At 35.4% G+C, this 22,120-nt stretch overlaps 1 long non-coding RNA gene across 1 annotated transcript in view; it reads right to left on the bottom strand.

Annotated features, from left to right (window-relative positions):
- The window catches only part of LOC132683875 (uncharacterized), a 188,744-nt gene that overhangs the window by 128,096 nt on the left and 38,528 nt on the right, over positions 1-22,120 (bottom strand). The window contains exon 2 of the long non-coding RNA XR_013557856.2: positions 2,383-2,427. This is a non-coding gene — a long non-coding RNA (uncharacterized LOC132683875). The remainder of the gene's footprint in view (positions 1-2,382; positions 2,428-22,120) is intronic.

The following is a 22,120-nucleotide window of genomic DNA, read 5'->3' on the forward strand; positions in this document are numbered from 1 at the left end:
CTGCATAAAAAGCATTATGTGGGGCACCTGGCTTAGTCATTTAAGCGTCCGACTTTGGCTCAGGTCATGATCTTGTGGTTTGTGAGTTCAAGTCCCGCATGACGTCTCTGAACTTGATTTTCTCTCTCTCCCAATCTCTCTCTCTGCTCCTCCTCCATTTGCATTCTCTCTCTCTCTCTCTCAAAATAAGTAAATAAACTTGAAAAAAAGCATTATGTGCACATATTGATATTGATGTCTATATGTGTGTGTGTGTGTATACATATATACACACCCACCCACATATATATAATATATATAATATATTATATTAATATATATAACATATATATGTAACATATATATATAATATATATAACATATAACATTATATATATAATGTTAATCTATATAAAGAAAGGATTTGGTGGATATAATGCTCCAGCAAAATTTTTAGTACTAGCTAATACTGAAGGAAATAAATAATTTTCTGTTTAGTATAATTCTGCATTTTTTTTATTTTAAATAATTCAAATAAAAATATTTCCATTGAAAGAAGAAAAGTACACACCATCTGTTTTCCCCATTCTATAAATTAGAAAAATTGCTATTACTTTTAATCTCAGTAATTTAATTCAATAATTACCATGAATGAATAATTTGATTCAAGATAAACTATAGAAACTGTTAAAAATTATAAATTATATGAAAATAGAAATTCAAATTATTCAACAAATTCCAGTGAAGAATGATAATTTAAAAAATTATTTTTATATTAAGGCAGGATTTTAATTTTATTAGGATTAAACCGAAAATAGTTTTTCATCAGTAAGGTTCACAATTTTCTGTCAATATGCAAAAACACTGGCAATAATTTCTTAAAGATAAAAAACAACAACTGTAGGAAATTCATGAAGCTGCTTTATCACTTTTCAATGCTTTAGTGGCTGGAAATAAATCTTTTTCTTTGAAAGTATAGTTGACAACATATAAAAATTAAATACAGTCATAAAACCTCAATGATTTATGAGAAAATGATACAATGCTCCATCACAAAGGCTGAATATGGAATATAACAGCTGGAAAAATGAAGAATTTCTTTAGCTTCCGCCACTACAGTATATCTCAGTTGGTCTCACCCAGAGGTACACAAGATATTCTTTCCCATCAGTGAGGCTTGCTGCTTGTTCTTCCCTCAACCAAACCACCAAAAATAACATGCTCTTCCCATATGGGATTAGAGCCATCACACATTTATTTTACATTCCTTGTTCTACTGCATCCTCATTGCAGTTCAACAAGTGGGCAAGAAAGATATTACATGCAATTTGCAGATGAGGAAACTTAGTATTCTAGAGGCACCATGCTTTGCCAGCCACAAATCGCATGAGCAGTGAGCAAACTATTGTGTACAAACACACAGCCAACACAAGAGATCATGAACAAAGGTATAGATCCATGCAACCTGCTGTACTGTCTTCAGGAGAACTTTCTGACTCCTGGCCCACTGGTGGTTATGTTATTGTTGTTTTGAATTTAGTCTTCTGTCTTTAATTTGCACTGTTCTGTCTCTTTTAAGCATTGAGCAATTTGTCTTGAATTTAGCAAAAAGGTACTGGAATGTGGGAGTGGGGGTTGACCTACATCTGAACGATTTGCATATGATTCACCACAATTAAACAATTGGGTTTGAAATAGCTACAATTAAGCTATTATCAGAGAAGTATTTACTAGACTAGAAATTCTAAATTTATCTTCACATAGGTCCTAGCCAAGAAAGGGACCACCTTTTCTGGCACTCATATTAAGTAAAGCTAATAATGAAGTAAATTCTTCCAAATTAATATTTATATTACTAAATCACTGATAGCTAATTATACTTGTGGTTACTTGGTTGTTTCTTCAAAAATTATAGGCTTAAAATAACAAGAAAAATATGAAATTAGGGTAGACAAAAGAATCTCAGTTTCTAATAATATATTACATGTATTATTATACACAAATGTACATATTAAAAACTGCCTTCTTGATGTGTGAAAATTGTATATGATATGTCACACCACCCTAAAATTATGGAGAGAGTAATATAAAAATGTAAAAGAAAGACTAAATTCTGTCTACCATAAACATAAATTATAATACTATATTATAGTATTATACATAGTGGTATGTATATTATATATAGTGGTATGTAATAGTATGGAAGAGAAATGCAAACTGATGATTAAATACTATATGTTGGATGATCTCAAGTTTAGGAAACAAGTAGATGTAACAAACTTTTCGATCATTCAGAATAAGCAACATCAATTCTAGCTATGTCTGACATGATGAATAAATTATTGCAACACAGCTAAAACAAACACAACATATTTTATAACCAGAAAAGTTTCTTTTTCCTACCTTTACAGGTGCATGAATATTTCTCTGATTAACTTCAAGAATACCCTACAAGAGAAATAGAACGTAGATGAGATAGAGAAGAATAAAACAGCAGGATTGTTTGAACATTATAACCAACACCATGTTAGTGGTCTCTTTGCTGGGGGGGGGGGGGGGGGGCGATCTTTTTTTTTTTTTTTTTTTTTTTTTGAGAGAGAGAGGGACAGAGCTTGAGTGGAGCAGGGGCAGAGAGAAAGGGAGACAGAATCCAAAGCAGGCCCAAGGCTCTGAGCTTCAGCACAGAGCCCAATGCGGGGCTCAAACTCAGGAACAGTGGGATCATGACCAACTGAAACACCCAGGCGACCCCCCTCTGGGGGGGCGGTGAGAGCTATTTACTGTGGCAAGGCATTGACTGTTTCATCCACAAATACACATGAATCTGGCAACACTGAAGGTGACATAGTGCACACAAACATTAGAGTAAAGACGTGTGGATGGAGCATTTTTGCTATCTGTAGCGTGTGGATGTAGTGATTAAGACTCTTGTTCACAACTATAAGCCAATTTAGTAATTTTACTATTGACAGTTGGTAAAGGTGGCAAGGAAAAAGTAAAATTACACCAGATGGCTAAAATGAAGAAAGACAACTTACAAAACTTACAAAACAAAGACTTCCAGGTTTAATAACATCTTTTTTTTTTTTTTTTATTTTTATTTTTGGGACAGAGTGAGACAGAGCATGAACAGGGGAGGGGCAGAGAGAGAGGGAGACACAGAATCGGAAACAGGCTCCAGGCTCCGAGCCATCAGCCCAGAGCCTGACGCGGGGCTCGAACTCACGGACCGCGAGATCGTGACCTGGCTGAAGTCGGAGGCTTAACCGACTGCACCACCCAGGCGCCCCTAATAACATCTTTTTAAATTTTTTTTAACGTTTATTTTTGAGACAGAGAGAGACAGAGCATGAACGGGGGAGGGTCAGAGAGAGAGGGAGACACAGAATCTGAAACAGGCTCCAGGCTCTGAGCGGTCAGCACAGAGCCCGACGCGGGGCTCAAACTCACGGACCGCGAGATCATGACCTGAGCTGAAGTCGGCCGCTCAACCGACTGAGCCACCCGGGCGCCCCAATAACATCTTTTTTTATGCAATTAAAAATATAGGTACTAATTGTAGTCCGTTTTGTGCATATGATCTCAAGATTTCAGCTTGGAATAAAATCAAGTCCTACATTTTGGAGATTTTAGACAGATGTTACTTGGCATAGGAAATTACTATAAGGAAACTCTGGTGCCTATCATTAGAACAGAACTGGTATTAGAACTAGAGGTCAGCTTAAAAATTAACGGGTACAGAGGCACCTGAGTGGCTCAGTGGGTTGGACATCTGACTTCGGCTCAGGTCATGCTCTCATGGTTCGCGGGTTTAAGCCCTGCTTCGGGATCTATGCTGACAGCTCAGAGCCTGGAGCCTGATTCAGATTCTGTGTCCCCCCTCTCTCCCTGCCCCTCCCCCATTTAAGCTCTGTCTCTCCCTCTGTCTCTCAAAAATAAACATAAAATTTTTTTTTAACTCAACTGGTCCAACATCATCACTTTACAAAGCACAGAAAGGTTGCACAGCTAGCTCAAGGCAGGATGAAGCGTCCTCAATACCTTATACTCATACTCATCCCACAGCATTACAATATTTAATCCTTTGTAACTTTCCAGGATTGGAAGGAAGTAGAGAGAGTGGGATTGCGTATTCTGCTCTTGGTAAGTTCCATCTCCTTGATGAAGCTTCATACTCCTGCCTGAATAAATGACCTGTGTCATCAATATGTATTACATCTACTTCATTCAAAACTTCTTTCTTTGCTGAAGGGAGATACCAAAGAATCAGATGACAGGATTCTGTTCTTAAGCTGCTTACAAATCAAGGGGAGCAAGCAGGAAAAAATCAAGAGAAAACGCACACGAATAACACCACTAGCTGGATAGGAGAGAAGCCACCCAGTAGTACTTCACATAAAATCTGCTTTCTAGGCAGCATTCAAAGAAAATCTACCATTGCTCTTTAACAAATGCTTTCCCTTTCTGAACCAACCTGTACTATTATACATAGTCATAAAATCAATCCCCTTTGCTTTCTGGCTAGGCCTCTTTTTTTAAAAATATACAATTAACTTGTGATTCTTAATTAATACAATATAATTTCAGTAACAACAACAATAGCTTATTAAACCATTTCTTGTACATGCTCTCGAAAGACAATAACCTCTGGCCCAGTTTGTTTTGAAGTTAGCAGTAACCTCTGTATCTTCAGAAAGTTCAATAACAGAATCAATATTACATACACACAGAATCCACCTCTGTTCTATCAAGACCTAGAATTTTAAGAGACTGGGACCTGAGAAAGCAGCAATGAATCAGCTGTGGGGATGTTTTCTTGTGCTGGAATTGCAGAAACAGCTTGCGTGTGTCACGATGGAGGCTCACAGCATCAGTAAGATACCTGTGCCCTTGCTGGACAAACCCAATGATTAATTCATGCTTCCTTTGCAGAATGTCAAAGGATAAGTGTCATAAATGTAAAAGTTGTATCAGATATAAAAAAACACATTAGATAAAAAATGTTTCCAAAATGAGAGCTTTAAATTACTCGAGTATTTGCAGTAGATCTAGCTAAAGTAGCTAGTGACTTTAAGAAGATAAAGCATTATTTAGTAAAAAGATGTATTTGCTGGATTTTATTATTCCAAGTTTTCAATTCTGTTTAAATCATGAAGGAAGAATGCTGAGACAACTTTTTAAGCAACTTAATCCAACCATATTTAAGAGAAATAAAGTCACAGAATAAATTTCGAAGAACATGTTTCTCTGAAATTTCAGTAATCAGTCAAGTAGAAAGTGGTCCTACATTTTTCTGCAAGAAGCCATATGACTATGGTTCAGCCGTCTTATTTTATAGATATACAAATATAAACACAGACACATATAGACACCATAGTGGGTGGGCACAATTGCATTGTATATAAGCAAATATAGTTAAATATTGAAATATACATTTCTATCCATTATGTATTTTATGTTCTTAAAATGTTTGACTAAGGACTAGAGTTTTGGCTTTTTAATATCTCTAAAATCAGGTAATTATGGTAAATAAACATGTCTACAAGCTTCAAAGCGACATACATGGTCCCAATGACTGCCAATTTAAGGCAAGATTACCATAATGTAGAAGACAGGATTTTGTAGACAGTTGGAGGACAAAGAAGTAAATGTCAAGTTACTATCTTTAATATAAAATTAATTAGAAACTCTTCTTGCTCTTTGCTCTCCTCTTCTTCCACTGAAGAGACTATTTCTTACTAAGATGCTAGCACAAACACTTAAAAGATCTCCTGTTTTAGAAAAATCCAATTTAAACAACCAAGAGAATTTAAAATATGGTATAAATGTATTTAAGCTTTCATTCCTAAAGGCTTTAGTTCTTTCATCAAAATAGGAGGTCACAACACGTGTATATTGTACAAAGAGAGCAAGGTGTTCAATGCATTTGAAGAATAGGAGCAAAATTAGACGTTAGCATTTCTACAGAAGCACACAAGAAACACCAACTTTGTTTTGTCTACACTATACACCTCTAACATAAAATAAGACCGATCTTCATAATGGACATTAGAGAGTTAGACTTAACACATTTATTAAGATAAAATTTAACAGTATCGTTAAAAGCTTTTTGATTGACTACATAAGTCCTCTTATTTTACAGATGTATAAATGAATTAGACATATACTATAATGTCTGTGAGTAAAGCCGAACTTTATTATCACAGCATATGTTTTATTTTGATTTCCACTAAGCTTAGTATAGCCATTTTAGGAAAAGTGAGCATTAAAACTGTCATATTTTTAGCTCTGAGGCTCACTTCCAGTCTCTCTTCAGGATTCACATTAAATAATGTCCATTACTAGATTCTCTGCTAGTATATTTTTTCTTGAAAACCTATAGTCTTCTATTTACCCAACAAAATATAAACACAAGATTAAAATATAAAGCTGTATTTGATAATACTAATTTTTTTGACCTTAACTATTCACCAAGCATGGTATTTGTTCATAAGAAATAAATATATTGTTTCCACCTGGCCTCTTACTCCATTTTCTCTTCTGTTCCCACAGTTTGAATGGCCCCAGTCTACACTTTGAATCCAAGTTTGGGGTAGGTGAGGGGTATGTTAGTGTCTAAGTTTTGGTCTGTTTAATAATTACATCAGGAAGTTGTGGCTTAGTTAATGGCACTAACAGAATCTTCTCACAAAAGGGGATAAGACCCAAAGCTTTTATAGTATTATAACCCTTTCTACTTCTTAACAATCATAAGATGATCTAAATCATTATAAAGGTCACTCCTGACCTTTCAAAAGTCAAACTTCCTTGCATGGTGCTAGATAGCATGTTTTGAGAATAGTTTCAACAGTAACTTCATGTCCAAGGAATTTGATAAGGCCTTTTTCCCCACAAAGGCTCAATTGGAGAGAATGATATGACTGGTTTTCTGCCAAAAGACCCGCTGTAGAGAGATTGATCTCTAGTGATCTTTTTTTTTCTTTTTTTTTCCCACCAAGTGACAGTTGGAATATGCCCATTAGGATGGTTCTAGAAGTGTTCTTAAGCAACTTGTAGAGGCCCAGCTGAGGTCTTGTCAGTTGATCTGAGAAAAGCGGTGAAGGCATCCCAATGACAGACTGTCAGACTGTCATGTTTGATACCTTTCTGGAATAAAAATCTCCACGCAAGTAAAATGTGCTGTACTTTAAAATCACAGTTCCAGGAAGTGGAATTTTGAGCTATGTTTGTTATATACACGACAAAGTAAGTTTAATGCCATTTATTAAAAACACACACGCACATACCCTCTTTAAATGTACTTTCTTTTGCAATAAATGAAATTCAAAGTATTTTATTTCTAAAAATATCTCGACATTTGTTTTGGAAAATACAAAATAATTGATGGTTTTCATTAAGGGAAGGTTACATCTAAAATAATAAATTTTTGTTCTTACAGAGCTTATAAACTACCAAAAGTAATTAATTTGTAAGTAGACATATAACATGACAAATGGTGGTAAGTGCTATGAAGAGAAATAAAGTAAGGAAGTGGGGAAGTGAAGAGTTGGTGGTATGATTTTAGATAAAGTGGGAAGATTAAGAAAATCAGGATGGAGAAGAACACAAAGAAAAGATCACACTGGTTCCTAGAGGTTATCATCAATCACCCTGGTTCTGCCATTATGGATGTTTGAGCCTGAAATTCTCCTTCATGTCACCATGTGATCTTTCCGTAAAATGGGATAACAACATAATACACTGCAAATTTTTGTAGCACACAATTGATTGCAAAAATATTATATGTAAATATCTGGAAATAAAATACAGTGAATAAAGAGAATGGACCAGAAAGGAACTCAGCGAGCTGCATTTCACTTAGGCCACTTCCACATGTTAGTTGAAGCTCATTATTATTATTTCCATTTCATAGATAAGAAATAGATACTTAAGAGGAATAAGTAACTTCATAACATGGGAAAGACCATAGGCAAAGGCAAGGCTTTGATCTGGGTCTCTGTCACTCTGAAGCCCAGTTCCTGCAATGCCACCTTACTGACCCTCTGAAGGCTAAAACGCAAGGTTCCTTCCACCCTCATGTCAATTCTCTCAATCCCTAATATCTAGTGTAATAATTGCAATACTTTATGTTTCCATCATATCTTAAAAGTCTTCAAAACATGCTCCTTAATTACTTAATGTCACTCTTATAAAAGTTCTGGAGTAGGTGTTATTCAAGAAAGTGAAGGCAAAATGGTTATATAATCATTATGTCACCTCATCTAATTGTTAGTGAGAAAGGTGGCACTAAATCTTAAGTTAGCACACTATGAATCCATTTGTTTTTCTACTATATGGTCCTGCATTAAACTTGAGTTAGAAAAGTAAGGGAAAAGCTCTTCAAATCAGAAATGCAATTCTGTTTTTTCCTTGGGGTTAACCCATGTGGTAACAAATAAAAGAATTAAAAAGCAAGGTCCCCCATTTTCTGATTTTAGCATTCCCACACTTTATTTTTCACAATCTTATTTTACTCATCAGTTTGTTCCCTGGCCCCAAATAAATTAATTTAATCAATTCTAATTTGGGGACCTATAAAGTTATACTTACTCAAACTTGGCAAATGCCAATTAATTGTTTATATTATCCATGATTATCTTAAAAACAAATGTCAATGTTAGCTATACGTTGTTTTCTTTCTCAGAATTCCTCTATAAGTATTATAGTCTAGATGCAATAATTTGTTTTCAAGAATAATTTGTTTCCAGTTTTAGATGCTCCAAAGATTAAGGTTTAATAGTCTACCATGACCCAGAATGATAATTGCTCTTGTTTTGTGATAAATTTAAGGTGGTTTAGTCTATACGGTGTCCACTTAAATAAAATCTAAGTTCTTAAGAAATTAATGCCTAAGTCAATAAATCACTTAAGACACTGAAGAACGTTGGCAGCTCCATTTTCTACAACTGAAGAGAACGGGTCAATAACTTCACTTGACTAATATTCACTTTTTCTATATGGCAAACAATGAACTTCATCTGTCTAAGAAGTATATCACTTAAATTTTGTAGAAAATGATAAAACACTAGGGGAATAACATCAGATCAATGAAGAATTTCAAAGTCAGAAAAAAGTGCTCAAGATTCTAAACCAGTCCTTTGAAATTACTTGACATCCTTTCATATATTCATATACTCTCATCAAGAGTTCATCTTTATCACTTTTTCCATGTCCTCAGCAGTAGCAAATCACTTACAATATGTTTCTTAGCAAATCACTTACAGTATGTTTCTTGGACAGAAGACACACACTACCTCAAAAATCTTAAGTTTCCTTCTCACTGATACTTGAATTTTAAATCCCTTTTTAGCAAATGTACAAAGTTCCAATTCTCAAATGACACTGCAAAGGGATATTTTTTGTTTTGTCTTGTTCAGCAATGAATATGCCCCTCACATAGTTCTTCTGTCCTTTGCCTTGGACTCCTTGGCCTTGAAATGTCAGAAGCCTCAACTTTGGAGAAAAATCATAAATATTATATGGATACAATAAGAAACTGGAAAATGGCATATAAAAAGCTACTCAATTACACAAAACAATTTTTTTCTCCCCATTTAATGAACTAGTGAGTTACTAAAATTCTCAAAGCCATTAAAATCAAGGTGATTGCCCAATCTTTCTCAAAGATTTGCCAATGTTCTCAAAGATAACATGCAGGTTGCTGAAGGTGCAGAACAAACTGACAGATCTCAAAATATCTAGCCAGTGAGCTCATCCATAGATGACTACAAAAATTTCTTCCAGTTCTCCATGTGTAAAGACCTGTCACTACTATGTCTCCCCATACCTAGCATTGAGCCTGGCAAATGGTAGATGCCAGCTTAAAATTTCTTAAATATAAATTCTTAAGTTCTTCAAAATGCAGATTTAATCCTATACTCCTACTCATGCTTAAAATCCTTCAATGCTTTTCCATTGCTCTTAGACTGAAGTCTAAAATCCTTAACAGAGCCTACAAGGACCTACTGGTTTAGCAACTACCCAATTCTCCAGGCTTGTCCCACATGAAACTCCTACTTTACTGTTGGTGCTAACCTGGATTTTTCCAGGACTTTGTAGACACTAGGCTTTTTCCCACTGACTGAAGGCATATGCTTTATGTAATTATTTTACAAATACTTCAAAATGTATAGAAGTATCAAAACTTATAAAGCAAGCTGGAATTATCCAACCAATATTAAATAGGCATTACCATTATGCCATGCTTGCCTCAGTTATCCTTTCTTCTCTAGTTCTTAAAAAAATAAAACAGAACATAGCTCATTACCTCATTTTATTCAGGTGTCTGCCCAGAAAGAATTTCCCCTACCACTCCACCTGAAATGGCATCCCTCCCTAGCCTTTCCATCTTGTTTTGCTTTATTTTTCATAGCAATAACTACCACCTATTACATAATCTATTTACTAAAATGTTTATTATCTGTCTCCTTTTCTAGAATGTAAGCCTCATGCTAAATAAATACTTTTTTGTAACCTAAGTTCTACCCAACACATTCCCTGTCCCGTCCAGTGCCCCCCAGATAGCCATAACAGTCTGAGGTTGGCATGTATTTTCTATGTGTAGTTTTTACCTTTCCTACGTGTCTCAATAATAAAGACACTGCACAGCTCCCTTCCCCTTCTTTTTTGCCTGATGTTTATCCGTCCTCCAAATTTTAACTGTTGTGCTACTTCTTCAGACAAGCCTTACTCCACTAGCCCATTTATTCCTTTGCACTCCTTCTTTTCAATACTTGTGACAGCTAACATTTTCTTTTTCTAACTCCCTGTGCTACTAGACTGTAAGCTTCATGGAGGTGGGGTCAATTCTGTGTTGATCATTCTTGGCACATTGTAAGTGCTCAGGAGACACCAGGGAATAAGTGAATCGAGCAGCAACACAATCCAGAGGAAATGATTCCTTGCTTACTAAGGCCAGGAATCAGTCATTTCCTTGGCCAGATTTTTCTTCTCCATTTTCCTACAAATGAAGTTGTTGGCCTAGCTAACATGAAATAAGGATAACAGGGTACTATTTCTCTTTGTCACACAGACATTTTCTCCATGCAATGTTTTGTTATACTTCTGGAGAGCCTGCCATTTGTCTCTATGAATTGGTCAGTGCCCATATTGTTTCATATTTTAAGATAAACAACTTTATTTCAACACATTCCAAATCTAGGAGTCACCAAGTTAAATTCAGACACCAAAGAGAAAAGTACTTTGTGGTATTTACTGATGTTTCAGTGAATCAAGTGGAAATATTTCAAATTGTTGCCTCATGATTCTCAAAAACATTCCATATAAAATATGAGATCCAGTTCACCTAAGTTTCTGCTCAAAAGCTCGTATAATACTGGATTAAATTACACAGCATGTGTACTTTGAAACTGAGCCTTTTTTCCTCTGGCCTTTTTTTTCCTCACATTCTTTCCACAGAATGTATACATACATACATACACACACACACACACACACACACACACACACACACACCCCTTGATTAAGAATTAAGGCTCAGACAATATGGAAATATCTATATTAGCATATAATCATTTCTATTTAGTTTTACAAAAAACAGACAAGTAAAAGTTCAACAAAACTTCAAAATTTTTTTTTGATTGAGGACTCTAAAAATATATTTATGTAAGAATGGATTTTAATAGCAAATTTCTCCAGGTCACATAGAATTCTTATACCTACTTTCACATCTGTGAAGTTATTTCTTTAGCTTATTACTAAGAAGAACAGAAAAGTAATATGAATTATGTTTTCAAAGTATCTTGAAACACTTTTATTAGATATTCTGCAACCATATAAAAGAAAAGCATGTCTCTAGGGTGAATAATTCTTACATTGCACAAACAATCAAGTCAATATGTATTCTTTTAAACATAAGCAAAGACAAATAAATATAAAAATATATCTAACTTTCATATATGATGTACAATACTAATCCATGACCCCCCCCCCCCCCCATGATAATTTAGTATTTAGGAGCAACTTCCAAAAAACAAGTTTGCGTTCTCTGATGTCATCAACTCAGTCATTACTTAAAAATATGTATTTTTGGGCTACCTGAGTGGCTTGGTCTGTTAAGCATCTGACTTCAGCTCAGTTCATGATCTCACAGTTCATGAGTTCGAGCCTCACATCAGGCTCTGTGCTGACAGCTCAGAGCCGGGAGTCCACTTCGGATTCTGTGTCTCCCTCTCTCTCTGTTCCTCCCCTGCACATGCTGTGTCTCTGTCTCTCTCTCTCAAAAATAAAAAGAAACATTAAAAAAATACATATTTTTCCAGAAAATTTACTTAGTGTTTCTATTATATACCCAGATGTCTAAAACTCATATTCCTACAGAAACCAAGCAACATAAATTAATTACATGAACTAAGGTGAACTGTATTTGGCTCTAGAGTGTGTATCAGGAAGTTGTGACTTTGCTTTAAAGAAAGATGAAAACATCTCTGACGTATACCTATTTTTCCCCCATATGCAGCAATACTTTTTTAATTAATTAATTCATCTTACATAGTGCTTGCTTATATGCAACTTATTGTGTAAGGTGTCCCAAAGTTGCAAAGAATAATAAACCCATGTTTCTATTTCAAGGTGCCTATCATCTAGTGGATTAGGCAAACTCATAATTGGAAAAATGATAACTGAGCATAGTAACAGCAATGATAGACATAGAGAGAGAGATACACAGAGTATTGTGGGAACATGGACCAGAGTCATCATTTCTCACTGAAGACAGGAAGTGAGTGAGAACAAGCTGGCTCTACAAGGACAGGCAAGAATTAACCTGGAACTGGAACTGGCAAAAAGTTGGGAGTGTGAAGACAAAGTCTCCTGACAAAGGGATCAGCATAATCAAAAGCCCAGAGACAAGAAACAGGATGGTGTAGAAGGAAATTTCTATCACTGAAGTGTTACACGGAATCTGAAATACGGACTGGTTAGAGATGAAACTGGAGAATTTGACAAAGGCTAGATCATGGATGACCTTATGTTGTAGTAAGGGGTTTATCCTAATCGTTATAGCAAGTGAATTTACTCTTATTGCCAAATTTTGTATGTTGTAACTAGGTGGCTTAGTTTCTGTTTTGAGAAGGATTGAGAGGAAATATTAGGACTTTTTAGAATAGAATATTTTAGTTGATTACTAAATTTTCCATAGATTTGGGAATGGGAAGTCATGGCATTGATATGATATTTCCTTTCCTTGTTATACACAGCTAATGTCTTTCAATATATGTGTGGGGTAATATGTTAAAAGATTTCTTTTTAATTGTAGATTATTCAGGAAAGACATGGAGTGGAGAAAGATATGGAGTGGAGTGGAGTGGAGAGGATTTTGTGGTATTTCAGAAAAGAGAGGATGAGAGTTCTATACCAGGGCAGTGGGAATACACAGGGAGAAGAAGGAAAGTTTCAAGAACTCTTTAGGAGGCCATATTGGAAGGAGACAAATATGGATGATGATGTTGAAGGAGCCACAGATGACTCTCCAGATTCAGGTTGGAGAATTGGTTCCTTCTGATGCACCACCTAAGATAGAAGGTATAACAGCAAAAACAAATTTGGAAAGAAAAATGCTAAGATGTGACTCTGAGATTTAAGATACTGGTAGAGCCAACCTAGAGGGCAGTGAATATGTGGCTAAGGTAAGAAGTTGTTTTGTTGGAGATAAAATTGGGGGAACTATCAGCATACTAGTAGGAATTGAAATTATAGAAATCAATTTGCTCACCTAGAAATAGTGTTTAGGGTTTAGGGAGAAACATCCAATAATGATAAGTAATAGTGTTTGTAGGAGAAAGGAGCAATGGAGGGAGGAACAGTGAAAGATTAGGGGGAAAAAAAAGAATGCAGAGAGTCAGAAGTTAACAGAATTTCAGACAGGGTGGTTGACCAAGTCAAATGCACCAGAGGAATCCAATAAAGACTCTTATGACCCTTGCATTTGGCAATTTAGAGCTATGAGGTGACCATAGGGTAACAGAGTAGTTTCAGTAGAATTATAAGGGCATAAATTATATTTAAAAATTAATTGATAAAATTTTTCTATATTTATTGAATAAATAAAAGGCTGTGGTTTATTCCTTTACATATAAGGCACAAATAAATATTAATTTGAAAATAAACCATTTCTGTACTATTTTACAGAAAAATTAATCACATTTTAATTGAAATATGTATGAGTTTCAAGGTGCTTAGAGTTTAGTGGGTTAAATTCTAGATACAAAGGTGCTCTATAAGAAATAACTATAATTATGCATTTTTAATGACTTATTTTTACCTATTGTTATTTATTTCATTATCATTGCCTTTTGCAAATATTTATCTAAATTTTAATTTCTTAAAGAAGCATACAGGATGTATTCTTTTATATCACTGAAAAAAGCATCTTTTAAAATAAATTAGTAGTCGGAGATATTTTACATCATAAGACATCCTCTTTGAAATGTTATTTAAACATGAGCAATAAATTTAGGGCTTTGATTTTGTATAAGGTGTGAATCACAGGTCCAAATGTGAGAAGGTAGGCAAGTTAGGTTATTCTACATACAAAGCTTATAGGGTGGCAAGTCACAATTGTAAATAATGGAGTCCCTTAACACTGTGTCCAGCGGTGAATTCTCCAAATATTAGGGACTCTCACAATGTGACTATGAGAAGAAAATTCTAGATCTGTGATTTCTAATCCAGAAAGCATAGTGGGCTTACCCGGGAGTCTTTTCCAAACAAGCGTGCCAAGGACTCACTCTAGACCTACTGAAGCAAAATATCCAGGAATGGGTCCCAGGCACGTACATTGTGAGAGGCCCTCTGAGATGACGCTGATGTTCGTATGTAGATAAGAATCACTGTCCTACATGGGAGTGACGATTCCTCAACCCACAGATAAGCCCGCCTCTATTTTAATGTATTCTGCTTCAATCAAATGTCATAATGAACACAGAATTACTCCTGAAATTCCCTCATCAATCAGAAAAATGAAACTTTTCGCCTGTACCAGAAAAGCAACAAGGTGGCCAAAAGACTGATATGGATTTTCCACTTCTCCATTAGGAATTAGAAAGAGATCCTAGGAGTGTCGCTGCTAGGTTTCAGCTACTTTTTCTAAAATTTCAGTTTGTTACCTTCTAGGCTTTCCAATTAAACCAGGGTTGATGGGGTGGTACACTCAGATAAACAAACTGAATCACACAGTTTCACAAGTTGGACTTAGAGTAAACGAATTTAGTTAAAACCATTTCAGTCATTTAAAAAAATTTTTTTAATGTTTGTTTATTCTTGAGACAGAGACAGAGCGTGAACAGGGGAGGGGCAGAGAGAGAGGGAGACACAGAATCTGAAACAGGCTCCAGGCTCCAAGCTGTCAGCACAGAGCCCGACACAGGGCTAGAACCCACAAACTGTGAGATCATGACCTGAGCCGAAGTTGGATGCTTAACCGACCGAGCCACCCAGGCGCCCCAAAACCATTTCAGTCATTTAGACACATGGTGCAATTGTACGAACTATACACAAGTATATAGCAATACAGTTTCAAAAATCAGAAGAATTTTGAATATCACATGAATGATTGGATTTCAAATGGCCAAAATATTTAAATGACTTCTTAGTTATGCCTTTCCTTAGCCATACTCCTCCTTTTTCAAATAATAGAATGGAATCTGAAATAAGGTAGAGATGAACACTCAGCAGAACGTCCCCTATTCTCTCCCTCGGCTTCCTCACTTACTCTCTCCCCATGTAAAATGCCAGACCTCCTTTGCCTTCAAATGTGGCCACTAGGACTGTGCCCTTGAGAGCAGTGATTGGCAAAATGTGTGTGTGTGTGTGTGTGTGTGTGTGTGTGTGTGTGTGTGTGTGTGTATGTGTGCACGCGCTCATATGTGTGAGTGTGCACAGTGGGGCAAATTTCCCTTCTTGATGAAGGAAGCCTGCAGTCCCAGTAGTAACAGACAGAATAAACTGCTTACAGTGTAATTATTAAAGGGAAGGAGGGGAAGAGACGGGAAGGGTAGAAGGGAGAGAGAGAGAGAGAATTTCTAATACGCTGGCGTTTTTGCTGATTCATAATATGTTCTAAGATTTTTACAAAGGTAATCACTCAGTATTATTTTTACCATGTTTAATTAGCAAACTGTGCAATTCTTTCCCCATTGGTAAAGGAAAATGGAAAATATAATGTAGGCATCATTAAGAATTGATAAACAGAGAACTGGGAGAGCTGGTAAAAGGGAGCTATCTCCTCGTCTAGGAAGACAGATCCCACTGCTAAGAAAGTAATGCTCCACTTCTTGCTTCGGTGTAAATGGCTGGGACAGACAGCTGCAGAGCTTTTTTGAAATATCCATCCTATTTCTACTCTAGCTTCCTGCCCGCATCCTCAAGAATTACTGCCTTAAGGAATCCAATTTCTCCCAGAATTATCTGTCCTTACATACACAGTTATCGAAGTCATTAAGTGATTCTTCCCTGGTGCTCCTGATCCATAATTCTGAGAACATGGAAATCAAAAATCAGCAAAGACAAAAATGATGGTCTGGGTAAATTTTAGACTCCCTTAACCAAAAAAAGGGTTGGATTTACTTAAACATGTATAATGTGTTCCCCAGTAACAGAATAAAAAGAAACTGTACGAATCTTGTGGAGGAACAATTTAGATTTTACATATGTAGTGATTGAGGCTGGCAAATTGACTTTAAAGTTGGTAAGCCCATTCTCATTGGTTTTTCTCAATGGAACCGTTCTCTTGCTCACTTTGATTCCAGATTACTAGCCTCCTTTTCAGCTCCTTAACATAATTTACTTACTCTGAGTCTAGACCTTTGAACATGATACTCTCTTTTTCTGACAGTCACTCACAACCAATTCATTTACCCTGCATGTATATACTGAGCACCTATTATATGAGGCACATTTCTAGGCACTGGGAATGTGTCCGTGAAAAAAGAGGGGTGCCCCTGCCATCATGGACTTGTATACCACAACTAGGGGTGGAATTATTTCAGGATTTCTCAACTTCAGCGCTATGGACATTTTGACCTAGATAATTCTTTGTTGTGGGGTCCTGTCCTGTGCAATGTAGGATGTAGAACAGTATCTCTAGTCTCTACCCATTAGATACCAGCAGCATTCCTCCAGTTGTGGCAACTCAGAATGTCTCCAGACATTGCCAAAAGTCTCCTGGGAAGAGCAAAGTCCTCCCAGTTAAGAAGCACTGGGGTCACTTACTAGCAACTGTTAGGCATTTCAGATTTTGTATTTATTGTAGTAATTATTAGAATACTCTCTTCTCCCACAAAGAGACACCTGTTCTCATAGAACACAAGGTATGTGTTTTTATTTTCCCCTTAATATCCCCAGCTTCTAGGACAATAACTAGTAAACAGTAGACACTAAGTAAATACATTTTAAGGGCCTGAATGATTAATCCAATTGGCAAACGGTTTCCTTCTCTCAAGCCCATTAGATGTTTTTATGTACTCCATTAGCTCTTCTTGCTTACCCCTTCAGCATACTTATTATACTGTATTATAATTGCCTTCTCATCCCTCTCATCCACCATACTGATCATTCCTTAAGGGTAAAGAATGTGTCAGGTCCATCATCATTTTCTTACTTCCTAGCAGCATACCTGACAGAGAAATACCTAATGAATAGATAGATGAATAGCAACACTGATAATTACTAAGCATTCAACCTGGGGCAGGCACCGAGTTAGCTGATATGCTATACATATTCCATTTCCTCTTTACAGGAAATTTGGAAGGAAATATATAATCTCCACTTTCATAGAGCAAGAGCCTGAAACTTAGATATTAAGAAACATGCCCCAGGCATGACATGTTACAGTTAGAATCTGAACTTTCAAGGTCTGATGCAAAAATCCAAAGCATTACTCTGACTACATAGGTGGAAATTTCTTGGCTGTGTCTATGAGAACTTGTAAGTAAATGAGTCAGAAAATGGCACAGGAAAAGCAATCCACTTTTTTTTTTTTTTTCAAATGAGATTTGAATAACATTTCAAATTACTATCTGGACCCAAGTAGTTTCAGAAGAAACAAACAAATCACTGTACGAATGAGATGGTTTCCTGTTATCTAAGTTTTTTGGGTGGGCAAAAAACTTTCACTTGAAAGTTAAATTTACATTTCATAAACACTAACCGTGGAATGCCAATTTGGTCCAAATTAAATCTTTTAAGTCAAATTTACATTTTTTTAGCTAATAATACTCCTGCCACGTAGCACTTTATTCTGGAATCAACCGTAAGTTTGATTATACAAAGATAATTTTTTAATCTTAAAACATTTGTTTTCAAGCACTTCGACAGACTGAGATTTTAAGAAATGACATGGTTTTGAAATCTAGTGCTTAATAAACCATTAAAAAGTTCACAGGTTACATTTTAATAATTAATTTTTAAGTTATTTTCCCATTATTTGGTCCACAGTTACATTTTTTTGTAGTGACTGACTTTATAATTATTTTCAATATGCCTTCACTTCTCCTCCAGCCACAGATTGAAACAATACGTGCATACATCAGACAAGATTTTTATCAATTTTATAAGAGAACCAAAGACTAGAGAAAGAAAACTAACAATTTCTGTCTACAGAAAATGAATTAAAAGGTGGAATTCAAAACATACATTTGATTTTTTGATTATTAGAAGGGAAATATCATAAAGCAGGTAATCTAATGCAATGACAATGTCTCAAATGTGGGCTTTACATTTTTAGAGCATACTCATTTTAGAGCATACTCAAAGAATCTTACAGCATCTTTACAGTTCTGGAAGTTAGGTTTGGTTGCAATTATTATTTTACATGTTGTTGCTGAGAAATCTGAGATTTATATGACGTGAAACAGATTTCCAAGTTCACTGAGAGGGTAAATGGACTCACTTGAAGCAATTCACATTCTCTGAATGTCAGTTCCAACCTAATGTTTAACTACACCTGCTGCTTTCTCAAATGGATGATTATATAGATAGTACCTAAGAAAAATGGGGAGAATTAAGGGCCATTAGGTTAATATCCCATCCAAGTTCCCGTCTTACGATGTTGTACTTTCTTGGTATTTATTCATTTTCCCTTTTCTTAAAATGTAAGCATTCACTTCTATGACTGGTTTTGAAATTACTAAATAACGGTTGTTTTTAATTTTAACACAGTATAAGTTTGCCAATTTTATTTCACAAAAATCAATGACCCTATTTAAAGGCAACTTAAACTTCCCACCAGAAATGCCTTTATAAAACTAAAGCTCTTCTAACTTAAGATCATCACTAGAAGATCATCCTTGTATCTTCTGCAGGGAGGTTCTTTTCTGCTGTGACAGGAAAATTTATTGCAATCTACCCATTGCTCCAGTTTCATCTTCTTTTTATTAAGTGATTATCTGCTCAAATTGTTTCAATTACTTTCATTGCCTGGAGCAGTGGTTTTCAACTTGCATCTGCTCAGAATGCACCCGAGGGCAAATTCATCTTCAGAGTTTTCTCCCATTAAAAAAAGAGGTGCCAGTACTGGGTAGTTACAAAGCCAGGACTTATGGAAATTCCTGGGCTCTGAACTTCCAGAGGACTTTGTACACCTTATCACTCAGTTAGCATTTATGTGTCTAAGGCCTGATATTTATTAACATTTTGAAAACTTAATATTATTTCCCAACATAAATATAAACTATCAAGGTTAGAAACCTTGTTATATTTGTTAAGCACAAGACTCGGCACTAATAAATATAGTCGGTGCTCAGTAAACATTTGTTAAGATTAGCTAATTTGGCCATAAACTGATGTAACCAAAATGAGCTGAAACTCTCTCTCCATTCAAGATCAGAATCAGAATTATAATGATCAAAGCATCATATTATTTGCTACAAATGAAGTTCAGTTTCATTCAGATCATTAAAACAAACCTAACAAATTCAGTTCAATTCCAAATAGACTAGAATCCAAACAAGTGTTTACCAAAACATACTGTTTTAGGACATAAGAGAAGTGTAAGATGGAAAATAAAAGAGTCTGGGACTCTCACAACATCCAGTTCCCCCTGAATGTACTTGGCAATAACAATGGCAGGATGGAATTTCCATCCAGGGCATTTCTATTCAAGGAAGAGCTCCCCACTCATATCCCTTTAGTAGCCTTTGCAAAAATTATGAGAAAAATGATGTTTGATTTTCTTCTCACCCTAAATTCAAACAAAATACTTCTTTCTCTTTGTTCTCTTTTCTTGTTGGGAAAAAATTAAGGGGGCGGGAAATGTTGACAGGAAACAAAAAAGATTTTAAGTCAGACAAAAAATAAGTACTGTATCATTCTTTTAAGTTCTCCTGTTCCCTCAGTTTGTTTACCTGCATCCGTGCATGGACACACACACAGTATATATTCATTTCATATATATATGTCATCAACACATGTTTAATAAACATGGCCAAAATCTTGCTTTAACTGCTATCGGAGTTATAGTCTGGAAAGGTGGAAAATATGTGAATCTACTCAGAAGCACTTGAATACCACAAAAAATGCCTTTTTATTGATGAATTAATATCAGATATTCAATCTTTAAATCTTCTTCAACAGTGGAAATATAGAAACAGATACAATAAGAGAGTCCATATTAATATATATTGATTAAATTGTTATAAAAATTAGCTTGATTCAAACACCATTGGAAAGCCAAATGGGGAAAACCGTGACACAAAATTAAATTCAGAGTTCAGATTAGTCATTTGAATGCAAATAACCTAGTTTATATATAGACATACACATATAGATACGTAAACACTTAGATATACTTTGTGTTCTGAGAATGATTACTTATACACAGGTTATATAACTGCTCTATACTGAATTGTCTACTTCCAGTATTTTTTTAATAGTCTGAAAAACAAATGGAAATGAAAGCACTGCAAAACAGACGTCCTTAAAAGAGTCTCCATGGGACATCTGGCTCAAGCCCTTACTTTAGAAATGAAGAAACTGGGATCCAAAGCAGTTTAACTGACTTTCGTTTGAAACCTGAAATATAAATCCATTTGTGGATTCCATTTCTAATAAGTGAGGAGTCTGGTTGGCAATTCTTTAAATAGCGGTGTTATTTACAGCATCATTTCACTGAAAGAGATGTCCTTCATCTGCCTGGCAACTTGTTTGCCAGAGTCATAAGGTTTCACCAATGCTAACTCCTGTCTGTAGTTTTTGCTTTGTTCCTGTGCCCATTCTTCAAAGGCTTACTCAAATGCTACTCCTTCTTAATGATGTCTTCTTTGGTCATCCCAGCTGGAAGTGATCTTTACTTCCTCTGATCCCCTAGAGCAATTATCACATTCTGTCTTGTAATTCAACATGGCTTAGTAGGAGTGAATGGATGGACTCCGAAGTTAAGCAGATAGGGGTTAAATTTTTGGTTTTGCTGCTCACACGCAAATAAAAGGTAGGCATGTCAGCTTCTCTGAGCTATAGTTATGGACAATTATAACTAGTTTGTTTGTTCTTACCCCTCCTGCAATATGGTAATGAAACATTAAATTGCTAGAGAAGTTTTAAATCAATATGTCACATACACTTACAAAATATTTACTAAGTATCTTCAACATACCAGATACTGGACTTTTCAAAATAAAAAAAGTCACATGGTCATTTATATAACTGTATTTCCTATCTCCCCAACCAGAAGATTTGCATCTTCAAAAGAGGGACTACAGAAATTATATTTTATGTTCCATGATGCTACAGGAGGTATTTGACAAATAGTTGAAAAAATGAATGAGTGAATAAATGAATGAGAAATCAAATTGATTATTCCTCTTTTTTAAAACTTGATCAGCAGGTTGTCAAGAAGTATTACAAACTGTTTAAGAGCTAAGTATTCTTTTTGCACAAGAATGAACTATTTTTGTTGCTAATGTTAATCCACCTTAGATGAAAAATAAACTTGTTCTGTAGATGTAATGAATTTAGATCTTTTCCCAAGGAATATACATTTGATTCCTTAATAATTTCACATGGAAGTTGTTAAAGGAAATTAAGCTTCTATTAAAATTTCTACATGGACTGAATGTTTGAATTTATAAATGTAAATAGACCTGCAGAA

This window comes from Panthera onca, chromosome C2 (genome assembly GCF_046562875.1).
Source record: "Panthera onca isolate mPanOnc1 chromosome C2, mPanOnc1 haplotype 2, whole genome shotgun sequence".
Classification (NCBI taxonomy): domain Eukaryota; kingdom Metazoa; phylum Chordata; class Mammalia; order Carnivora; family Felidae; genus Panthera; species Panthera onca.